Source organism: Crocodylus siamensis, chromosome 14 (genome assembly GCF_052110815.1).
Source record: "Crocodylus siamensis isolate JL-2025a chromosome 14, ASM5211081v1, whole genome shotgun sequence".
Lineage (NCBI taxonomy): Eukaryota > Metazoa > Chordata > Crocodylia > Crocodylidae > Crocodylus > Crocodylus siamensis.
The window spans coordinates 12484453-12509803 of NC_143408.1; the positions used below are offsets into that span (position 1 = coordinate 12484453).

The window sequence follows — 25351 nt, forward strand, 5'->3', positions numbered from 1 at the left end:
CTGGGCCAGTGGATAAAAAGTCTTATTATTCTATACCTTCTTTCCTTCCATCCTTCCTCCCCTCCTTTTTCTGAATTTGTAATTTTCTTTTTCCTTTCTTTTTTTTGCTCTGACATTTCTTTGTGTCTTGGAGACTCAGTGTATTAACAGAACAGCAACATTAATACTGATGTGGACCTTTGTTATTAGGAGCTGCATTATGGAGAATGCCAGCAGCATATAAATACTATTACTGAATAATTAGTGAGATTACCTTTGCCTGCTGGTCTAGTCCTGGCAGCCATGGCAGAATATGTGCAATTTAGCAATTGAAGGAACCTGATGTACCACGTTAAACTTTCTTACACATTTCTTTGAAAGGTCTCTGTCTTGCGCTGGTTGCAATAGATTTGGAGTGTTGCTGTAGCCATGATGGTTCAGGAATTGTACAAAAGGCAAAAATTGTTTGGGCTATATTTTATTGAACCAACCCTATTGCAGTTTGTTCAGTAAAAGGTAATCACAAAAATCCTTTCCTCTCATATTTACAGGATGCCTCATTTATATAGTAGTATGTGTTTTATGTAAGCGTTGAAAAATTAGCTATGTGCCTGATGCCAGCTATACCCCCATAAGCACAATAGGAATAAGCACCTCCCAAGGCTTACTAGACTGTCTTGGCAAAATGCCAGGAGTAGCTGAGGAGGAGGGGTGTGTAACACTCATGTGCAGATCTATCAGCCAGCTGAAACATGAGGAGCACAATTCTATTTTTATTTGTGCACTTAAATGACAACTTTCTAGCTGTGTAAGTGGCATTTTTGGCATTTATGTGCAGGTAGTGATTCTACTCCCCCTGCATTGTTCTTGCTTAAGTATGTGGGCATAGATTAAGCAGGTACAGTTGGCTTCTTCCTGGCCAGCTGTGTATATGTAGGGTGACCATGTGGGGCCATGGGAAATCCAGGACACTCCCCCCTGCCTCTGCTCTCCCAAGTCAGTGGTGCTGTTGCAGAAGCAGAGGTGGAGCAGTATGGTGACTGCCCAGGGCCGTGGGCCGTGTTGGGAATGATGGACTGATGTTGAATGTGGAAGCTGCTTGATGATTTTATATTGCTTTTCTCTCTTTTGTTTAACTTCATCTTTTCCTTTGGTCAAGCAGCTAAAGAAAAGAATTAGATGCAGTGGAGGAGCACACTGTATTTACTCGCACACTGCATGCATATTTTCCCTAACAATTAGCCTTTCAAACTTTGGGTGTATGTCTTAAGTGGGGAAGCTGATTTTCTGCCCAAAATAGAAGCAGTGGCATTTTTATGTAGGCAGCTCTGAGGGAAACACTTGTTTTTATGGCTCGTTGTAATCTACTTGACACTGCTAATTGCTCTTTGCTTAAAGGTATTACTGATCTAATCTCTTTTTTTAATTGTCTTTATGTTCTACTAATCAAGTTATCCTTTTTGGTTAATTTTGCTAAAGAATTTATAATTCAGCTACTTCTCGTCTCTCTTCTCCTATTCCACAACTCTGCAGATTCTTATTTGTCTCTTTTCAAAATCCTAGATTTGCAAATGGAGTCCAGTCTTCAGCAGGAGCTGCAGCTTCAGTTTATGGCTGCACAGCCAAGAATTGCTGACGGTTCAGCTGGGTTAAAACTGTAGCTTTTTCCTGATCAGGAAATATTAGAGTGAATAAACTGAAGGTTAGACTGTCCCCTCACTGTAGGAAACCATAACTGGAAAATCCTTTTTTCTCCATTCTGCCTTCCCCAAAACATGGTGTTTGTCTTATTTGGGATCATGTGTGAAAATATGATATTGGGGTATGTGAGAATATATGATAATTCTGTAATACAAGTTCCACTTTTTCCTATATTCCAGGCTTATATTTAAATGCCACATGAATAATGTAGAGATATTTTACATCTTTCATACCTTTGAACTGAGACAAAAAGGAATTTGTAAAAGTTCAGCCTGTAAAATAAAGTATGAATGTGGCTGATGGCAAAAGAACTGAATCTTACATGAGCTAAAAAGGGAATGACTTTAGAGACATCTATTGCCAAGTTTGGGTGGAAGAAAGACAGTAGATATACTTCCTTGATGCGAAAACTTTTAAACTCGTAGAACTATTTTGTCATGTCATTAATGGGCAGGTTTATAGTGTGAATGGTTTGTAAGAGAGGTGGGTAGGACCTGGGGTTTCCTGAATGAGTTAGGCACACCAGGAAATGCCTAAGAATTCCAGGTCCCTGTAATGCCGGCTCAGTAAACCTCCACATCTCATTTCTTCCAGTGTCCCTACATAAGATAACTTACATGCTCACAGGACTGCAATATGGCTGGCAAGCTACAGAGTTTGTTCTGCTGTTTATATACAAGCTTCTGCTATTGGGAATAAACGAGGTAGATGCTCACTCCTAAGGGAAATGTCAAGGAGCTGAGTGTAGGAGTTCTGGTGTTCTTTATTGACTTGCAGTTCTTCAGATATCCCAACACCTCTCAGAATATTTTGAGAATAACAGTTTTTCTGGCCTTGGATCATTTTTGTTCTTTTTTACAAAATCCTGTCCACTTCTACTTGGAAGTGTGACACCTGAACAGACACAGTATCCAGCTGTGGTTCCTCTGAAGCTGAATGGCCTGCCAGCTTTGATGATGATGGTTTTACTACAGATTTTTTAAGACATCTAAACTTATGTAATTAGTAACATGCTGGGGACACAATACATGGATCTGGGCCTGGACCTATGTCTATCTTGGGTTCAGTGCTTTGAGCTAGAAGTTGAAGTAAGATCTGATTGTAGACTGAAGTGTTGTGGGATTTGTGGATATCTCATGGCATATTAGAGCAGCCATTCCTATTGCATTTTAACAACATCTGAACAAAAAATGGTTTTATGTTCCTTCATATCTTGTCTCTGACATGCAGCCAAATCTGGACTGTAGGAGCTAATAAAGAGCTAAGGCTTCTAAGTGGATACCACACTGCCACTACAATTCACTTCTGTTCTTCAGATATAAATGAGAATAGACTCCTGCAGCTGACACTGTCAGAGAAACGCCAGGTGTGAGTGTGTGGGAATGTGTATGACTGCATACCAAAATGCACATGTACCTAAGTAAATGTGCATGTATTTGTACACGCATGTAAGTACAAATATGTGTACATGTGCAAGGTGACTAGGAAGACAATGCATTTCCCCACCTGTTTTCCAGCCTCCCTTTTCTTACTTCTGCACTTGTACTGTGAGTAGCAAAGGCTTGCAGCATTTAGCATAAAGCAGCGAATTATAGGCTTTGGCAAGGCCTACTTGAAGCTGCTGGAAAGATTTTAAATTTCTCATTTCTTTTTCATGAAACAAATGAATCTTCAGAAAGCTCTTCCTAGCAGCTGCTACGCCATTTTATTTATCAAAGTCATTTACAATTTGTGATGGGACTCTTAATGGCCTGATGTGGGGATGAACATCATTTAAAGTCTTTTTTTTTTTTAATTCAATTTTTGGATTATCCCCAGAGGCTGAAAGCTGTGTGTGGAATATGTCACTTCTCGCTCCCTAACCCTTTTGTCATGTCAAGGCAGCTTTAGTTGAAAGAACATACTGCAGCCAACCCAGAGGGAGCTGCTACCAGCTACCAGTTCAAAGTACCTGTCTGTGATATAAAACATGCCATAAAATCAATGTATTACAGATGTGCTTGATATATCCACTGCTTTGTTCAGCTGGATGTTACTGAATGGGAAATGCTTCTTCACTCCATTGTCCTCCTCAGTCAGGGTGAAGCACTTTGATGTGTTTGTCAGCATTAAAATGTGCCTGATGCTGATAATTATCAGGGAGGAACTGTTGCTTGCACAATCTTATTGAGATATTGTTAGAGTGCATTTCTGACAAGCATTTAGGTGTGCTGCTTCAGTCACCATATTGAGTTGTGCTATAGATAGGCATACTACCACTGGAAGAGTTTTATCACTTAGGCCTTTCACTGTGTTGCTGAGAAATATTGGAAATTGCTTTTGGCAGGCAAAGATCTTTGAGTAGATGTGTTCTCTTTTATTAGACCAACCGAGTAGTTGGAAAAAAGTTCGTGGCAAGTTTTTGAGTGCAGTCACCCTTCGTCAGGCATAAAGAGTCTCTGCTGTTCTGAGACTCCGAAGAATGAAACTTGCTTTTGTATTTCAGCAAGTTTGGGTGAGGATACATGAGAACTCATCCTTAAGCAACTTACCAGACTTCCATCAACTTACCAGACATTCTGCAGAAAGGGACCCGGGCTTTAGAGTGGATAATAAGCAGAATACGAGTCAACAGTGTGCCCTTGTTGCAAAGGTGGTTAACAGCATTCTGGGCTGCATTAGTAGGAGTGCTGCCAGCAGATTGAGGGAGGTGATTATCCCTCTCTATTCAGCACTGATGAGGCCACATCTGGAGTACAGTGTCCAATTTTTGGCCCCCCCACTATAGAAAGGATCTAGACAAGTTGGAGAAAGTTCAGTGGAGGGCAACAAAAATTGTTAGGGGGCTGGGGCACATGAGATATGAAGGAACTGGGCTTATTTAGTCTGGAGAAGAGAAGACTGAGAGTATTTAAAAGCAGCCTTGACCTACCTGAAAGGGGGTTCCAAAGAGGATGGAGCTAGACTCAGTCTCAGTGGTGGCAGATAACAGAACAAGGAGCAATGGTCTCAAGTTGCAGCAAGGGAAATTTAAGTTCGATATTAGGAAAAAAACCTCTCTCACGAGAGAGTAGTAGAGCACTGAAACAAGTTACTCAGGGGCTGTGGAATCTCCATCCTTGGAGGTTTTTAAGATCTGGCTATATAAAGCCTTGGCTTGGATGATCTAGTTGGGGATAGTCTGGCTCTGAGCAAGGGTTTGGACTAGATGACCTCCTGAGGTCCCTGCCAACCCTAATTTTCTATGATTCTATTCATAGGGCCTACTCCTTTACCTAACATGTCATGGAGTTTTTTCTGACTACAGTTTCATAACTTGCATAGGTACAATAACAATCACTACCACAGACGTTTTATTCTCTTCTTTTCCCTTTAACATTCACGTATAGCAAAGGAACAAGGGATTTTTACATGGTAGGAGAGTGCCAAAGGTAAATCCTTAAATTATGATAGGCTAGTTTAGAAGATTACTTTTATTTTCATCTTGTTTATAAGCCTACATTGAGCAATTCATGTTACATTGACATCCCATACCTGAGATGGGTTGTCCCAAGTTACTTGTCTTTGAAAGGCTGCAGCCAGTGACAATAGGATATTAAATGGGGGTCTAAAGCAGTCTAAAACAGGCAACCAATTTAATCAGAAACATACAATCCCAAGCTGGCACTAATTCACACTACTTTTTGGTTCTCAGCAAAGAACAATAGAATTATAAAAAGAAATGCCTGGAAGGGATCCTTGGAGGTCTCCTAGTCCAACCTCCTGCTTGAGTAGGATCATTGCTATCCAAACCCTCTCATTCAAATCCTTGTTTAACTCATTACTAAAACTACTGCTCTGTATACTGTACAGATGAAGAGATAGACTTGGCTCTGTCCCAAATAAACTTACAGTCTACAAAAATGAGTACCAGGAAGAGGACTCATTTATCCTAGCCGTGCATATGCTGCTCCTATGGGGAAGGAACTGAAGAGATCTGACTAGATCCTTGGCTGGTGTAAATCACACAGTTGCAGTGTTTCAGGTTGTATAGCATGCTGATTTATAGCAGCTGGGTCCTATCACAATAGAAGGCTTAATAAGTGAGGAGTGGGATGTGTATGAAGGGAGGATCTAGTTGACTAAGAGGCCAGGGACTGAACCCTTCTTTAGAGTGGCGCATCTTGCCATTGTGTACTAGATTTTGCTTCTTTGGCCGGAAGGTTGTCACTAGTGAAAGATTCCATCTCTTCTAGCCAGCGCCTGACTGGCAAGCAAGACTGGAAAGAGGATTATAATTCCTTTCCCTTCTGCATTAGATCTGTGGCAGTGTCTTTGTCATGCCCCTACTGTCACAGTGCAGCTCTGCACTGCCTACTAGGAGGCACTGGTACATGACCATGTTCTATGTGCAGGAGAACTCAACAGTTCAACTCCTATGCTGTATTCCTGCTTCCCGGTCACACAGTGCAGTGCTTCACTTGTGACAGATACTACAGTTGTGCAAAGCTTCAGTCCCTGCTTTGATTTGATGTAGATTCAGCCCAATTCAGCGCTGAATCTCCAAATCTGAATTGAATCAGAAGATCCTTTAATCTCTCCAAATCAAATCGGAACCCTCCAAATCGATTCAGCAAGATTCGGAAAGATTTGATGATTCAGACATAGACACAACTTTAAATGTTTTTTCTACATACCTCAAGGTACCAGACGGCTTGTGAATGCTGAGATACTGGGGTGGATGAAGCTTCCCACACAAGTGTGGGGGCTCCCCAGTGCGCTCAGCAGCAGACCCAGAAGTGGACCCAGAGCACTTCTGGTCCACTTCCAGGTCCTCTGGGGACCGTGCAGTGCTGCCCCCCTGCACCTCCTCCCGCTCAGTGACTGGTGCTTCCTGGGTCTGGGGAGGCACCAAGGGTCCCCTGTGTGCTCAGTGCCCCCCCCCACTCCTTTGGGACGTTCAGTCTGCCCCACCCTCGCAACGTTCACGAGCCACACCTGGAAGTATGTAGAGAAAACATTTAAAGCTGTGTTTATGGCCGAATGGCTGATTCTCCGAATCAGCATCGAATCTTCAGATTTGGTTGTGGCTGAATCAAATTGGGGACAGTGATCCAAATAAATTAATCGAATCACTGTCCCCGATTCTAGCTGAATCCAAATCTGAATCAAATACGGCACATTTTGCACACCCCTAACAAATACAACACAGTATTTTGTAGCTGGATTAACTTCTGTTCCACTCCTAGTGACTTCTAGTAAGTACAATGAATAAAGTCTGGGAAAAAATAAAGGTCAATCATTTTATTAGCACTTGTTGTCAAGAAAGAGTAATGTTCTAACTACAGACCTGTACCAGATGTGTTGTTATAAGATTGTTATGTTTCCTCCTGCCTCTGTTTGTGATCAGAATGTAATACGGCTGACATACATGAGTTCTGTGGCAGAGTCCTTATCATGTCCTGTGGTTCCTGAGTTAGGAATTACATGAGCACAGAGGTTTCCTCATCCTACTAATCTGGATACAAAGTACTAAGCAAAATAGAAAAGGAGGGGCAAGCCAAATATCATCTAAACAATCCAACTTTGCAGCTTGTGTGAGAGCTGTAGGAGAAGATGTCAGTAGGTTGCAGCTGCTTGCAGAAGCTCTGACCACTAAGTGATCTCTACTGAGCAGGTGAAGAATTTTAAAAAAGGAAGTGCAGGGGGAAGGGAGGAGGGGAAATTTTTGCATGAGGTTTCCATATTAAGGATGTTGTTGGCAGAGAATGGAGAACAACCTCCAAGCTGTGTCAGGTGCTAAGGGTTTGAATTACTAGAATGATAATATAATAACTGGAATATCTGCTGTAGGTGAAAGGGGTAAAGTAGACATAAAAATAAAATTACTATTCATTGCTAATATGTTTCATGAAGCTAATTAATTTTTAAAGAAGTTCACTGGGGATCTCATTTCTAAAACATGATGTTTTATCCTCTGGCACAATAACTGTTAATTCAAAACAAAACAGAGAAAACCCTGTGGAGACCAGGTTTCACTTGGAAAGCACAGTCTCTTCAATTCTAATATAATAAATGCCTTAGTCTGTCTGTCTGTAACTGTCCGGGCCAACTGCACATGCATCACGGAGAGGGTGTGTGCCGTGAGGCCCCGGAGCATTATGGACAGAGGGGGTGAGGGAGCAAGGGAGCTACTGTGCTGCCCCCCCCAACAACAGTCAGCAGGGAGGGGGAGGCTGCAGAGAAGAGGGGAGGGAGGGAAGGGAGGCAGGGGAGTGGGAAGGGGCCCGACAACAGCCAGCAGAGATGAGGAGGTGGCAGGGAGGGAGGGAGGAGAGAGGGAGGGCGAGGCATTGAGGAGTGGATGTTGCCTGCTGCTGGGTGTTGCTGGCTGCCACCACATGCAAGCTCCCCTCCTCCCCTGTTCCTGGGAGCTGGCAGTGGCACAGGGTGGAGCAGCAGAGGGTGGTGCATGGGGCTGGAGGAGAGTGGTAGGGGGGGCGCATGAGTCTGGAGGAGGGGGTAGGGAGATCCAGGGCATGGGGGCACATGGGGCTAGACACGGGTGGTGGGGGAGGACATGGGAGGTTGGGGGTACATGGGGGGAATGTGGAGGGTGGGAGGCTGCAAGGGGGGGATGCGGAGGGTGGGGGGGGGCGCACAAGGCCAGAGTCAGAGCAGCAGCACTGCGGGATGCTGGGTGGTGTTTCTCTGTCCCTGCCCGCCCCATCATTCATGACGGGCAACTCGTTACTTTTCATATAAAAGTAATAATGGAGTTCAAACAGATCTTATAAAATCCCAGAATGACTGTCACTAACACAGCGATGAGTCAACTAGGTGAATTACATGATGTGTGCCTAGCAAGATGGTGAAAAAAACTTCTTTTTTCAGGGAAGGAAATCACACAGGCCAGCACATCCAAGAGCAAGCCCAAATGCTTAAAGGGAATGGGTGCTGTGGAACTTTGGCCATCTTTCCTGTTGCTGTTGGTTTGAGGCCTGTCTTTTCTGTTGCTTTACTCTTGTTTCACTCTGAGGTTTGACCCTGGGGGCATCCACCTCTGTTCTGCTGTGAAGGTTGCTTAGTGGATCTAAAGAGTTACTCACGAGTGATGCTAGAGTAGCCAAGCATAGTCTGTGCCATGCATCCAAGGGCCTTAAGCTGTAAACTGAACAAATGTTCATGGGTTTAGTGTTGTTTGGCATCATGAAGCAGTTACACCTTAAAGTGAAAAACCTTCCTTCACTGTCACAGCTGTGACTTGACACTAGAAGCCTGGTGAGCTGGAGCAGGACTAGGATGACCACCTATCCCTAATTTGGTGGGAAAGTCCCAAAATGGGAACATCAAGTATCGGTCCAGGGCTGCATGACTCTGGGACAGTATTTGTCCTGGATTTCCAGTATCAGCAGGAATCCAGGTTTTCCATTTACTGTGGAAAAATGTGGGAAATGGTGGGCTGCTTGGGGCTGGGGGGAGGGGGGGATCCAGGGGGCACCACATGCATGTGTGTGTGCACACATGCATGTAGCCAGGAATACAGCCCCAGGCTGCCCAGTGGAGAGCAGCTCCTCCAGCTGCCTACAAGTAAGTCTATGTGATGGTGCAGATTGAGGCCCCCATGGTGAGGGAGGGGCTTAGGCCACTGCCTAGAAGGGGCAGTACTTGGGGCCTGGGGCTGGGAGTGGGATGGTGCCATGGAGGCTCGTCCAGAGGGCAGTGGAGGGGTGGGTGGCTCCCTGCTGCTGCATGTACTCCTGGGGTGGTGGGTATGAGGGGGCACATGCCCCTCCAGATTTGTGCATGGGGCAAGGCCAGATGTGGGCTGCCTGCTGTGAGCTTAGGGGTCTCTGCCCTGCTGTCCCTTTCCCTGGGAGCCCTGCACCAGCTGCACCACCATGGTGAGGTGCCCCCTGTGGCATAGAGATGCTACCCCTACTGCTGCCAGGCAAGCAGGGGATGCCTCGCCATGGACATGGAGCTGGAGTGGGGCTCCCAGGGGGAGGGCAGCAGAACAGGGAACCCCAAACTCTCAGTGGGCAGTCCGCATCTTCCCCCACCTCCCATGGGCTCTGTGTCAGGCCAGGAGAGGGTGCTCCTGCACTGAGCCACCCGCCTCACTGCACCCTAGCAAAAACTAAGCTTCAGATGCCTCCCCAGGGGCAGCTTCTGGCCAACCCCCTTCCTGGAGCACACCCGCAAAATGGGTAACCACTGCTACCACCCGGGGTCTTGTCTTTGAGAGGGATTGGGCAAGCTGACTAAGGGAGGCTACCTTTTATGCTCCAAACTAAAGGAAGCATGTCAAGATTTCACAGTGGGTCAAGCACCCTCAAGGTCTACAAGGCCTATATACCCCCAGGGCCACAGGGCCTGAACAAACATGTACGAAAAGGCTTTCTCTGATAGATGGCTTTAATGATTGGAAAGGGAGGGCATATGGAAGGAATACAAATCAAAATTAACGTTGAAAGAAAACAGCCTTGAGCAAAACAGTATACAAGGTTCATGGTCCCTTTGAGTATGAGTCTAAAACACTTAGGTCTAGGTTACTGACTACAATTCAAGTTATTCACAATTCTACCCAGGGGCTGATTGAGCCTGGTCTACAGGCAGCATGGCTCACTAGCTGTGTTCCCAAAACATGTCTCTTCTTCTTCAAGGAAGAAGGGACCTTAAATATCCCTGATGTGACCTCATCACTACGTTCCCACCAGAAGCACTTCCATTGGCTGCTGATAGGTGCTTCCAAATGACATCACCTTACCAGGGGAGAGGGCTACTCACATGACCTGTAAGGCCAGGAAACTGAGACAAAAGTAGCAGGTTCCCCCTCCCCTTGGAAGTTTTACAACCCTGTTACCTAGGAGGACAGGTAAATCCAGCAGCCAGAGTTTATAACCAGATGGAGAGGGTTTAGGCTGCTGCATTATAGTAGAGAGACAGATTGGGGGGGGTGATTTCTCCACAGGCTCTGCTTGGCTCTGCACTGGCTGTGCTGCTGTGGAGGGGTGGGGAGTGGGGCAGGCTTGTGTCCCGCCTTTCCACTTTGAAATGTGGTCATGACTAGAAGCTAAGGGCAGGATTGACTCTAGAGAAAAGTAGGATTGGGCCCAGAGCTCACATGGTGCCTGGCAGGCCAGCAGCTGAGCCAGCAGTGGCACAGAGGGTGAACTCGGAGTAAAAAAGGATCCGGCCCCTTGGAGCTCAAGCAGCAAGATCCACTCACTGCTTCAGCTGAGCTAAGCAAGTGCCTCAGTCCTCAAGGTCCGGAGGCTGCAATGCCTCCCATTGCTGCTCAAACCAGCTCATCACCTGTGCTCTGAGGGGCCTGATCCTTTGTTTTCTCAGAGCTTGCCCTCCCCTGCACACTATTGCTGGCAGGAGCAGTGAGACAGTCTGGGCTGTGGTGGGAGGCACAGCGGTCATCAGACTCTCCAGGGCCCCAGTGCTCTATCTGCCTGATGTCCCAGGGGCGTGAAGCGCTATGCCTGGCCCCACTACATCCCAGCATCTCTGCTGCATCCTGGGATGCTGGAAGACTTCAGTTTAGGTGGAATAGCTGTCAGGAGTGGCCACACCTTAACAGAACAGAAACAAAATTAGGCAGATCAGAGAGAATCCTGCCCTGGAATGGCGTAACTTTAAAACAAATAACAACTGCTTTAAACCACTTAAAGGTGTTAAAATGGATCCAATCTAGGCTTTAAGAGCTCTAGAGACATCTTAAATTCATCATTTAACAAGGCCCTAAGAAAGAGTACTTGTGTCATCCACATGTGCTAAACATGTGAGAAATGAAGGGTCCTGTTAATTTTTGTAATCATATAATGAAAGCTGCTGAATCAGAAGTCCCAAGAGTGGAGCCTGGAGGTGATTAGTAAAGAGTCATCTGTTTGAAGCACCTGGACATTGGATTCCTTTCAGGAAGTTTTATTTCTTGATGCTACATTTCCTGTGCTGTTTCTCTCTACCTAAAGATTTTACATGGACCCAACATTGATCTTTCAGTGAAAGGTGCTACATTTATGCCCTACTCTAGATGGTAGCACACAATCTGCAGAAGCAAACTGCTCTTGATGCAGTAAAAACGTTGAGCCTCTTTCAAGTAGACTCCTGGTTTCCTCTGCTTCCCAGTCAAACATTATGTTTTGCCATAAAACAATTAAGTTTATGTTCCCAGCTTTTAATTGCAAAACTAACAGACCCCAGCACAATATAAAGAAGCAATTAGCTACTCAGAGAAGGGCTATTTTGTCACAACTCCATTATAACAGCCAAACTGCATTTGACCAATAAAAACTGTATGTAATGGTTGGTTGTATCACACAGTTATTTTTTCAGGTAGACATGGTTAGACATGTTAGTGTGAAGTCCAGTAGAAGCCAGGACAGATTTGCACTTGTAGATAAACTAAAAGACAAATGTATACATATATTTCTGGTCCCAGTGGCTTTTACCCTCTACTCTTATCATCATCACTTTATATTAACCTTGTGTCCTTTGTTCTCATTTTATTTTCTGCATCTGCTCCCTCTGCAATCTATTATTGGTCTTTTGGGTTAACCTCACAGAGCTGTATTATGTATGCATGAAATCAGAGGGCCAGTGACTGATCTTAGAATGGCAGACTTCTTCAATGAGATGCAAGTGACTACTACTTGGTAGGATTATTTCTTCCTTTTGACAAACCTGGCATACCAATGGAGATGATATACTGTTTGTGCAGTGAAGAGTGCCAGGCTGTAAATCTCAATGCTAGATATGTCCAATTATTCGTTTCCTAGAGAATTTTTCTGCTTATAAATGAAACCCAGGTTCCTTGAAATGGGAAGAGCAGAAGGGAGAGCCATTCACAACTTGTCTTGCTCATGTTTGCTTCCTCTAACTTTAGAATATTTGTTTTTTTATTCAGCTATGCACTTATTGTCATGTGCTATAGCTGGATCCTCAGTTCCTTGCAGCAGGGAATTTTTGGCAATAGAAAATAAAATAAAAGATGTTTAAGCAATACTTATCTTGCAATGCATTTGGAACACATTTCTCTTAAACTCTTGATATAATTGAACTCTACAAATTGGAGTAAATTAATAAAGGCAGTCATTTGATAGCTGATGCCATGTGATAATAGCATGTTGCTCTTAGAATGAAAAGGGTTGAAACTATATTCATCGGATTTTCCAATTAGCTGTATTTATTATTTTTACCAGGCTAAACTTATTTTATTTACTGTCGCCTGAGTAGTCTCCCTCTCTTGCCTGTAATTTCACCCTTTACGTTTTATTTAAATAGATTTGTTATAATTTGGCATGTGCTTCCTAACCCTGAAGGCACCTACATTTCAGAAGTGCCCATGCTTTTACCTCTGGGCATATATATAATCGCTAAGTCTTGATGCTGCTGATCAGCTCAGTGCTTAAACCCCAGTAAGACTCACAGACAAGGTGTTTTTTGATCTATCTTGGCTACAGGATATAATCAGTAGATATTCTCAAAATACATCTACCAGATCAGGTTGTGCACAAAACACCACCAAGAGAAATTCCCTTTCTTCCCCCTTCTCTCTGTTAGTGCACTGGTTAAAGTAGTGTAAGAGTTCCTTTACTGTAGGGAATTATGAGTAGGCAATAGGAGAGACTGCAAAATTGCCTGTTCATAATCCCTTACTAGATGGGGTTATGAACAGGCAATTTTGCAGTCTCTCCCATTGAAGCTATTCTTCTGTGTATACATACATATTTGGGAGGCCAGAGAGAGAAAGCAAGAGTGTGACTATACCCTGCCTCTGAAAACAGTGGTGTGGGATGTAGGAGGTCACATTCAAATCCCTAGTGCCAAGGCATATATAATAATTTATTCAAAGTGAAACTGCTTCAGCTGGAGAGACTGTAAGCACTCCTCCTCAGTGCACCATGTAGTCCGGTTAACAGGGTATCATTTTGAGCAGCAGGAGGCCTGGTTTCAAGTCTCCCTTCTAAATTAGTAAAATGGAGGGAGTTTAATCTGGGTCTCTCACGTCCCTAAACACTAGATTATTGAGTCAAATGGGAACACCGTGTCCTGGCTATTCTTTATACAATACAGGGCTGACCTAGTTTGGGCCTGTGCTGGGAGAAGGATCTCCTAGTCCTGGCCCTGCAACGGCAGGACTCTGGCTTGGAGATCAGGATCTCCCAGCACCAGCCCCATAGCTGCAGAGCTGGAGCTGGGAGATAAGGATCTCCTAACTGGGGTTCGATGACTGCAGGGGTTGGGTTGGGAGATATGGATCTTCCAGTGCCAGCCCTGTGACTGTGGAGCTGATACTGGAAGATAAGGGTCTTCCAGCCTGGGCCACACAATTGTGGAGATGGCGCTGGGAGATAAGGATACCCTAGCACCAGCCCTGTGACTGTGGTATCTGGACTGGGAGATAAGGATCTCCCAGCCTTGGCCCCACAATGTGGAGCAGGGACTGGGAGCTCCATGCTGCTGGGACAGGGGGACTTTGTCCCTGCCTGGGCTCCGGTGGCAGAGCCTGCTCTGGCAGCAGGCAGCTCCTGGGGGTAGGGAGCAATCTCCCATTCCCTGCTGCCCAGCTGACCAGGAGCAAATTTGCTTCTGGTCAAGTGTGCACACATGCCCTACTGCACAGTTACGAATCACAAGTAAATTTGCCACTTGCATTTGGAAGTAGCAAATTTACTCTTGATAAGAGCCAATTACCCACACTAAGCATCTGCATGTTTAGATGCAGACACTTACTGTGCAGTAATTAGCTGTACTGTGCAGTAAAGCATCTCATATAGATACACCCCGTGTCTAAATGTGCACCCCTATTAGGATGCACAAAACTCATAAACTCCTCAGTAGGTTAGGAGAAGTCCTAACCCGCTGTGGAGTTTTTTGTGCGCAGCAACGCATGTGTAGACACTGGCCCTGCTGGCTAGCTGGCAGGCATCAGCCATGGTAAGGTACCTTTGTACCCCAATTAGCCCCTCTGCAGCATGTGGAGTTTTGTCAAAGTAGGCCTGGGTTGGCAACCTGACCCACATGTTCCCTGCCAGTCCAGGCTGCTCTGACAAAGCTCCATGTGCTGCACACAAATAAACTTAGGAACAATATGCTCTGGAGTTTTTTTGCTTTGGACACACATTCAAATGGCACACCTGGGAGCAAAAAACTCCAGAGCTATAAGTTCCAGTGTTTATTTGTGAGCATTAATCACACATGTAGACATGCTCACTGGCTCAGAAACAGGGAAATAGTTAGAGGGGAGTGCCTGGGGTGATTGCTTTTGGCCACCATTGCTTGGGGGCTGCTTGAACATTCAAATCCTTGCTCCTAGCAGACCAGGCCCTTCCTGCAACGGGACATACTCCCTCAGATTGCATCCTGATGAGTGCACACACGTGATTTGTGGTGCATGTGCACCTGTTTGCCATGTTGCTAATTTGCAGTGCTGTGAGAGCCTGGTGTAAAACAAACAAAATCAAACAAAAAAACCAGCTGCTAAAAAAAGTGGCATGGTGCACATGGCAGCAGTGTGCACCACCAAAAGGGAGGCCAGAGCCACACTCTGGCTGACAGCCAGGCTCTGAGCGGCTGGCTCAGCACTGCTGGGTGTGTATGGGGACAAATAGCAGCAGCACAAATATGTCCTGCTGCTATTTGTCCTGCAGGAATGTGCGCCCCTGCACATGAGCACTTGTCAGGATGTACCCTCCGAGGGCATGTTTGTTAGAGGAGCATACCTCCCCTCACCATACACCCCCTCTAGGAAGGCATGCCTTCCCACAGGAGGGAAGCCAATTAAAGCAGGGGAACCAAGGTATTTTGTCCCACCTTTTTGGAAATCTATGTATCCCCCTGCTTGGAATTCATGTTTTTTGTGATACTTTAGTTAATCAGTGTAGATTCTATGCAAGTATAAAGTCAAACAAGCATTGTCTGAATGTCCCGTGTTTTCACTGGAGACTTTCTTGCCTTTCTTAACATGTAGAGTGCGCCCTATTTCCACCCCTCCTCTAGCCTCTGCACTAAGGAGATAAAGGGCAATGCACACACCCTTCTCCTCAGTTCTTCTTATCCACCTGGCTAGAGACAGAGTTTCAAGTAGCTACTGGTTTGATCCTTAGGAAGAACTCAGTCCTGTACCCTTTGTACTCGCCAGTACCTTTACTGTCCTGGGAAGCAGAAGACAAGAGCTTTCTTCTCCTTTTTACCTTCTTCCTTCAGGGAGCCCGTTCATTGGTACCAACTCTCCTTCCAACCCCTTTTTGTGACAGTGCCATGGGAGATGCCATTTTTGAATTTTTGGTGGTGCTTCCTTTCTCTTATCTTAGGACAAAGTTGTTGTGTTTATCTGAATGCAGCCATAAGTAAAGTGACTCAAACCATAGATGTGGGTAAGAGTGCTGTCATGCTGGCTAAGACTGAATATACTTGGGACATAAAGTAAAACTATGCATTAATTGCCATAAGTAGATTCAACAAAATAAAAAATTAGCATAGCTTCTAATGGGCACATTCAATACATTCACGTTTCTCACATCTTTCCCCCTTCTTAAGTGACGGTGACATATTGCAGTAAACCTCTGAAGTGGCTTGCAGATCCTTTCTGGGTAGCATCTATCAGTTTGAGTGCTTCCCTGAAGATATGCTGCATCTACTACTATGTCAGGTTCATGTTTCTGTTTCTGTCCTGGGTAGTGTCTGCCACTCCATTGAACACAGTTCTGAGGAGCTGGCTTGCCATCATCTGCATCAAATTCAGATGCCCCCTTCTCATTGGATATAGGTTGTTCAGAATCATTAGATATGGGCTGGTCAGCATTGCTACTTTAGGCAGAACACTACTGGTTGTCACTGTAGGCTGCAAATCTAGTGGCATGACAACATGTGAGGCTTCAGCTATTACTCCTGGACTTTGCTCACCGCTACTTCTGTACCTCTCAGTTGGTCATTATGGCAGTATCAATGATATTAGGGCCTTGTTATACATTAATTTCATACGACTCTGGGATTGTCCATGCATTAACACCTGAAACTAGTTTTAAGCACATGCTAAGCAGTTTAAATTTATGCCACTCTAGGGCAGATTGATCTCTGGTCCATGCTACTCAGCTTGTGTTATATTAATGAGTGACCCCTCCCCACAGATGAACAATGCAAGTTACAGTTCTTCAGCATCTCAGAATGCAGTGTCCTATCTCCCACCCTCCTGTCCTGTGTGGACAAACTTTCCACCCTCTGAACTCTACTTCCCAGGGTTTGGTTTAGGCACTAAGCCAACACCCCCGCCCACCCCTGGTGATGTGCCCTTTCCACACCAAAAACCTGCAGAGTACATGCCAGCTAACAAGTCACAGGGCACAGATGGGTCTGGTAATGGGATCTAGAGGGGTGCAGGGGAAACAAAGTAAGGGGGCTGGATCGGGTCCTGGGGCAGGGGCAGTAGCTCTCCCAAAAGTGCCTTCCCTTACTGCTCCTGCCTTCTGGTCACCCCAGGAATCATGACCAGGAGCCCTCATACCACAATCCAAAATCCTAATTTATTAAAACAGAGACTTTTTTTAACTGACTTCCTTTTTATTTTTATTTTTTATCTTTGTTTTATCCTTCAGTGGCTGATTTCCTTCATTTCATCATCTATCCCCCACCTCCATTTTCTTTCCACTCCCATGTCATTACCCCTCCACATCCCTTTAACTCTCTGCCTCCCCACTTCATGTTCTCATAGTCCCTCCCCCCAGCTCATCTTTCACATACCCCCTAGAGCAGGAATAAAATCTTATCTTGGCTCTCTAGCCCTGTATGGCAACTCACAGTTGTAGCTCCTAGCCAGGCCCTGGTTTGCCAGCCCTCTAGTGACAAGTCACAGCTGTGCAGGTGAGGGATAGTCAGAGAAGGTTTTTAGCCTTAGGATGTGACTGGTACAAATACGAGCTAGCATTAATACTGATCAACATTTGAGTAGTTCAAAGTGCACCATGCCACAAGGCCCTTAGGCACCACATCTACTACATACTACGAGGACACTCACAACTGCAGGCTGCCATTTATTGAGAACCCAGTAATCAAGTGCCAGTACTTGTTGACCTACTTGTAGCTGCTGAGGAACACCTGTTCCCCTTGTCATTGCCTGACTTACCTGGAAATTGTGAACATGCTGCTCCAAGTCTGGTTTTAATAAGTACAACCATGGTTTGAGATTCTGACCCATGAACAGCATCATTGGTATCTCATTCATTGTGGCATTTACTGTATTTTATTATGTTAGTAAGAAGCCTGCCATCTTCTTCTATGCTGACCCTCCCTCTTTCATGGACAATAAGACATTTTTGAAAGACTGTACAAAACATTCAGCCAGTCTGTTTGTGGCTGGATGATATAGTAGAAGCAATATGTCAAATACCATTTTTCTTCATGAACCTTTGAAAATCATCTAAGCTGAACTGAGGGCCATTGTCAGGTACAATTTGTATTGCTAATCCCATTCCTGAAAACAGAATTAGCGATTTTTCTACCATCTGTACTGCTGTAATGGCTTTCATACAGAAAATTTGTGGCCATTTGGAGTGGGCATTCAATAGCACTAGATACATTTCTAAAACACCTTCAAGACACATTTGGATATCTATCTTGCTGGGATCCTATGATCCCTGCTGACTTCCTGCCCCTGAGGCAGGGGGCTGGACTCAGTGATCTTTCGGGGTCCCTTCCAGCCCAAATGTCTATGAAATCTGTAAAAAATTGTCCTAAAAAATGAATATGGAACTGTTGCCAGGGAATGGACACCCATCCGAAGGCTGTAATGGCAAAGGTTTGGGCATATTCTGTACCTCTTGGCATCCCATGGTTTCTTTAACTAGGTGTTATATTTATTAGTACCCAGCCACCATATAAAACTTCTGGCTAGTCCCTTCATTTTTACAATTCCTATATGACCTATATGTAGCTCTTCTAAAACTCTTGTGTGCAATTTACTGGTTATAACAACACAAATCCCTTGCATGACACATCCTTGATATATAGTAAGCTCATCTTTGCTTCTATAAAAAAGGTATTAAATTATTTTTTCCATATATTTCAACCTCTCATTATGGGGTCTTTCTTGGTTTCTTGCTGAAACTTACTGCGGGTCACTGGGGCATACTCCATCTAAATAAATTAATAATTTTAGTAGAATCTCTGTATTGCAGGAGGTTCTTTCACAGCTAACTGAGAGAGCCCATCAGTATTTCCATGTGCCTTTGTTCTTTTGTATTCAAAATCATAAAAAGAGAGCCTACCGTTGCCTATGTGCTGTACTTGTCATATACATACATAGCTTTCCTCAGATGGAGACTGATGTTGGTGGTCTGTGACCAAAATAAACTTCCTTTCATATGGGTGTAGGTTAAATTTCTTCACCTGCCGCCCCTCCCCAACACCAGACTTAAAGCTTCTTTGTCTGTCTGTGCATAATTTTTCTTTGCTAATATAAGTGATTGGGATGCAAATTTTATGGACCACTCCCTGCCATTGTACATAGTGGGCACATCCCCATGAGTGGGAACATGCATTTACTCAGGCACGAATAGCAGCAGCACATATTTTTGCTGTTTGTTCCTGTGCATGCCCCTGCATACATGCTCTGGTGCATGGCAAATTGCCCCAGGTAGGGTAGTGGAGGCTGGGGCCAGCATCTGGGCTGGCTCTAGCAGCCTTCCTTGGGGCTCGGGGGCTCCAGGGCTGCAGCACTAGTGATATGGGTGCACAGAACCTGGCCAGCAGCTGGAGCATGGCTCTGGCCAGCCAGACTCTGGTTTCGGGAAGCACACACTGTTGCTGCATGCACTAAACCACTTTTTTATTTTTATTTTTAGTACCTTTTTTTCAATACCGGGATTTTCTGGTATGTAATTTTGGATTAACATGCAATGCAATTGGAATGGATTAACATGCACTGCTTGCATTTTATGGTGCCTCAAAAGACTTTGAGGTGCTGCAAACTGCATGTTCCCATTCATGGGAATGTGGCTAGTGTATAACGGCCCCAATGCCATGTTAGGATGCGTCTCATTCAAACTTGATAGGTAACAATGGGTTAAAATGAACAAGTGTCCTATCTGATGCAACCAGTCTCTTTGCCTGTAGGAAAGCATTTTGACACTCATGTGACCAAACCCATTTGTAGCAAAACAATTTAAAGGATACAGTACTCTTGCTAGGTTGGTGCAAATATACCATAATAAATCCTAGAAACAATCTAAGTTGTGAAACATTGTTTGGCTTTAGGGCTTCCAGAACTGCTTTAATCTTCTCTTGAGATTTATGCTGCACAGGACCTACAATAACATGTCCACAATAAGCAAATTACTTTGTGAAAAATGTACATTTTGTGCTATTTCCTCATACCCCATAGTCTTCTAGAGATTCTAATATCCTCTTAAAACTTTTCAGATGTTCTTCATTATTTTCACCAGTCACAATAATGTCACCCAGCTAACACTGTGTTCTGGAATGCCTTGTAACACTTGATCCATTGCTTATTGTCATATAGGAGGAGGAAAACCAATGTCAAACACTAGCCTATTGTATTTTTATAATCCTTGTAGATTGTTCATAGTAAAATAAGCCTTTGAATATTCTCCTGCTTCCATCTGTAGGCAAGCTTATGGTAAGTCAGTTTGCCTAAATCTCTGTCTTACTGCTAATGTGTCAAAAATATATTCAATTCAAGGTAGGGGGCATTTATTGACTTTCAGCACAGGGTTTATAGCAGGGGTAAGCAAAATGGCAGATCCAGCCAATGGCCAGACTCAGTTTCCCAGCAGCTCCTGCCTGCATCACTGCAGCCAGTTACCATGGAGACCCCATCAGTGATAGTGCTGTGACAGCACAGGGCCAGGGTTTCCATAGAGATCAGCCCCAGCATCACTGGCAGGGCTTAGAGCTGGGTGGAAAGCTGCTCTGCAGCTGGGGCTGGGATCTTGCATTGGTGACCATATGGTTCAGGGCCAGGTCAGATCCACGATCCACTGCCTGCATGCCCATGCTGGGAGCAAGTGGGCAATGGATCACAGCTGTGCTTCGGTTCCAGACTACACTGTCACCACTGCAAGATTCCACATTTGGAGTAGCTCCAAGCAGTGCCGTATGCCCTGCCAGCTGCTGGGGCTGGAAACCCTGTCCCCCTGCTGCCATGGTTCTGCTGCTACTGGGGTCTCTATGGAAGTCCATGGAAATTGGCCTATTTACAGTTGGCACAATAGGAGTGCTTCACACACTCCAGGCTACTTTTGAAAGTATGCTTTCTCTTTTGAGGCAGTCTAATTCAGCATCTACTTTTGCACATAGGCTGGAAGGAACTAGCTGAGCTTTGTGAAACTTGGCCTGTGCATCTTCATTTACTATTATCCTAGCTTTGATATTTTTTAAAGTTCCTATGCCTTCCATGAACATTTTGGATGACTGGTTGAATATGCCTCCTAACTGTTGTTTAAGTGTTTTTGCAAAGACCTTCAAAAGGGCCTGTGGCTTCTTTACAGAATTCTAGCCCAGGGAAGTCTTTTTTAGCCATTCATGCCCCAGAGTGGGTCACCCTTTTTCAACAGCCTATAGATAAGAGGCACAATCTTTTCTCCTGGATATGTCTTTAAAAACACTGGTATCTTCCTTCATGGGCAACTGGTGCATCCTGAGTCTTGGGTGAGGGCACCGGATCACTGATGGGGCGAGGCCCATGGCCAATTGCCAAACCGGGAATCACCAGCAGCGAAACTGGAAGTGCAGCCACTAGCACTTCCGGTTTCATGGCTGGCATTTCCAGGGGGGGCACAGCCCATCTTGGGGGTGCATGTGCAGCCGTATGCGTCCCCTACGTGTCACCAGTGTCTTCCTTAATTTCAAATTTTACTTCCTTACTTTTAATTTTTTTTTCATATTCTGAACATGAGATGACAGACACTGCAGAGGCTGTTTCCAACTCTATTTTGAGCATTGTCCCCACAACCTGGGATTTTAGCCAAATTTCTGGTTTTTCACTCTTGTTCACGTTATATAGACCCGGAATTATCTATTCCCCTTTCTCCACCTGTGGCACTATGGCCTGTATCTATTACATATACATTTTTTGGTCTCTTCCATATTTATCTTAGACGAGCACATTGCCTGGATAATGCCCCTTTTTATTGCAACTTCAGTAGTAGAGTTCCTTAGCTAGGGTATGGGACACTTTTCCATACTGATAGCACATACATAGCCACTGCATGCACTGGGTTTTCCACTGCATGTTTAATAATTGGAATAAGCATTTATTCCTATTTACACCAGAACTCCTCCATGAATTCTAAAGCATCCTTTACTGCAGTGTCCATAACTATTGCAATCTCAACAGCACATTTAAAGGTGAGGTCTTCTTCTGTTAAGAGCCTTTTTTTACATGGCTTTATTAAGAGACTCATACACAAATCTATTTCTGAGGGCCTCATGACATCAATCCTTAAAAGTGCAATGTTCTGACAAGTTCTGTAGCTGGGGCACAAAAGAGGAAATGGATTGACTCCTTTTATAGAACCTGGATTTTTCTGCATTGTTCAATGGTTTAGGTGCCAGATATTTTTGGACAATTTTTACTATCTCTTTAAAGTTTTGCTTACTGGCTTTTCTGACATGATCAGGCTGTGCAGTAAACTATATATTTTTCCTCCTATCAAATTAAGTAATATAGCTACATGTTTTCATGGGGAAATTTCATTTACTTAAAGAAACTGCTCCAGCTGCTCTCTATATGTAGGTCAGTCTTCCAGGGTACTATGATAAACTCCAGTTGTTCCAATCTAGACACTCATTATGGTTCCAGCAGGTTTCAGGTATTCAAAGTTAAAGGAGATCCTTTTGGCATATTGAATACATGCCCAGAGTCAGCCCTAGGGAAAATGGAACCCTGGGTGAACTTGTATTTTGGTGCCCCCCAGAAGTCAGAAGCGCTGCTGCAGGCAGAGGCAGGTAGGCAGGGTGCAGGGTCCATCAGGGAGCCAGAGCAGCATGGTGTAGCGGGCTGGCACTACTGCTGCTCTGCGGCAACAAGGTGAGGTGGATGGGAGAAGACACAACCCCCACCCACATGTGATCAGCTGGAAGTGGGGGGCGGGCTGTGCTTGGCACCATTCCTCCTTCCTCGGATGGAGATTGGCCAGGGTATAGCAAGGCAGGGGGAGAATGTTTCTGTAAGCACCGGCTGTTTTTGGCCATGGTGTCATGGGTGGTTGCCCATGTTGTCCACTCCTAAGGCCAGCAGCATGACCAACTTGTGGGATCCCATCCTCAGTTGATCATGTGTGTTGAGTGCCAGGAAGGAAAACACCTAGCTCTCCATAAGCATTGCTCCCACAGCACCCCAGCAGGGAATCCTGAAGTGAGGAGAAGGAAGGCAAGGGACAGGAAAGGCCCAGCAAGGGCTGAGATGCTCTACCCCTGCCCTTCTAGTAATGGCGTTTGGGCCCCGTTACACCATCTCCCCTGTGTTTGGAAGGATATGCTCTAGAGTTCATGATCAGGGTCATTTCAGTTTCTTTCCACGTCACTCTGGCCATTAAATCTCTGGAACACAGAAACCAAAGACTCAAGAGAATCTTTCTCTCCAGGTGCTACCTCCACCTAGTTGACACCCAAATCCAATATTTGTGTTTTGAAGACACTGAAGAAGAGGGTGGCAAGCATCCTGAGAATTTGGCCAGAGCATATGTTGGCAAGATCACACTCCTTGGTTGTCATTCTGCATCCAGCAAATCTTACAAAATTGGTCTCTGTATCACTCTGGCTACAGGACTTTTTCTCCTGAAGAAGGTATAGACCACTGTGGAGGATCTGTCCTTCAAAGGTCTAGAATAGTTACCTTTTAAATAGATGAGACCCTACACACCTTAAAGATGTAAAGTCTACCCTTCTGTCCTTTAGGCTACTTTCTCCCCCTTACAACTGCATGTTGAAATACCAGTCATGAACTTCACAGAGGAAGAGCTCTCTTTTGTCAGGGTTTGCCCATATACTATCAAGGCAAGTCAACCCTTGCCTGTAGGAGTCCTTTAGGAAGTGGCAGAGGTTCCTCACTAAAACACAAAGCTGTATCACATCTCAACCTCATATTTCAACACATAGATCTTATACCCCATGACAGGAAGTTTAACAGGGTGCTTGGGAGCCTGTGCATGCCACAGCCCTTGTCAGGCTGACTGTGCACCAGGCACACAAGGTGGATTACCTGGAGACAGCTATAACTGGTTGAGAGGCACTGAGGTAAGTTGAGGCAGTACCAACAATACGTTTCAACCAGGGGTGCCACCACATCCAAAAAAATTGGTAGTGGGATGCTGTGACTAAGAAAAGGTTGAGAACCACTGGGCTAGACAAATTCATGGATGATGGATCTATTTATAGGTATTAAACAGAACAGTCATGGATGTAGTCTCTGACATCTGTCAACCAATGATGGTGGATGCCAGGGAAGGTAATGCATAGGGGTTAGATCACTCTAGGTACACCTTGTTGAATGCTTTTCCTCTAAAGCCATTATTGGAGACAGCCTGTTAGACCAAACGGACCATTGGTTTGACCCAGTATGACGCTTTCTGGGCGTATCTACACATAATGTACATTAAAGCATCACAAAAAATTGTGTGCTTTTACTAATACACATTAAAATAAGCTAACACGCCTTTTTCTAGTACCTCACAATAGAGGTAATTTAATGTACGTTAGCAAAAGTGCATTAATTAACATGTAGACATGCTGTAAGACTAAGCTTCATATATGTGGTCTCTGGTTTGGAATCATTCAGATGAGAGCATGTTTGTGGACTATTAATCACAGGTAAGAATATGAAATTACTAGTAACAAAATGTTTTGAGATGTATTGTCCACATGCACATTTCAATCCCACTTTCCTTCCTCTGTTTCTCAGTGCCAAGACAAGATTGGACTCTGCAGCTGAGAGATAACTGAGGAGAAAGAGGAAGTACAGCAACACAGCAAGAAGCGGTGGAGCTAGGCTCCACTCTACACTACTGCTAAGGCAAAAGTCTCTGGTCAAAGTGTGAAGTATAAGACATACCCACAAGTGCTGACAATATCTCTCAGACAACTTCAGGTACTGGTAAATAACTTCTTTTTCAAGAATTTACATCTGCAGGAAAGTTATGCTAGTTGGAAAGTTATGCATAGTTCCTATGGCATAGAGCATATTGCTATGTAGCAGAATAAAAGGGCGGCAAATCTAATACTGTGCAAAGGCACCTGTATGAAGGAGTTCATTTCTTACTGTCTCAGCAAAGCAGTAGCCTGTTACAGGTCAGGGGAACTGCACTCAGGTTCTGATTCTGAAATGAAAACTCATCCCTTTATGTTTTTATTATGAGCAGGCTCTGAGTTTGAATGAATTTTCCGTATGCAAAAGGACTATGGCATCTGGTTTCACTTCCAGCAGCTGGCAGCTTGAAGTCTATATTTTGTGTGGTGCAGAGTAAAGGAAAAATAAAAGTATTGAAATGTTTGGCATTATCAAGGATTTCTGCTCCCCAGGACTTCTGCATAAAGAGATGGAAATTTTAGCTGCTTCAGCCAAGAAACACACAGAAGTATATGACTTTATTACATTTTATCTCATTCTCCTACAAGCAGCACTGGAAATGTCAAAAGATCATCTATTATGTCATCATTTATAAAGAGCTTTTGTTTTTTAGCTGTA

General features: G+C 44.5%; 1 protein-coding gene across 9 annotated transcripts in view; it reads left to right on the forward strand.

The window, feature by feature from the left end:
• The window catches only part of PKNOX2 (PBX/knotted 1 homeobox 2), an 827020-nt gene that overhangs the window by 332872 nt on the left and 468797 nt on the right, over nt 1-25351 (forward strand). For all 9 annotated transcript variants that reach the window (XM_090027048.1, XM_090027051.1, XM_090027055.1 and 6 more), the window contains one exon: nt 24569-24754. The gene's annotated coding sequence lies outside the window, so the exon portion shown is untranslated. The remainder of the gene's footprint in view (nt 1-24568; nt 24755-25351) is intronic.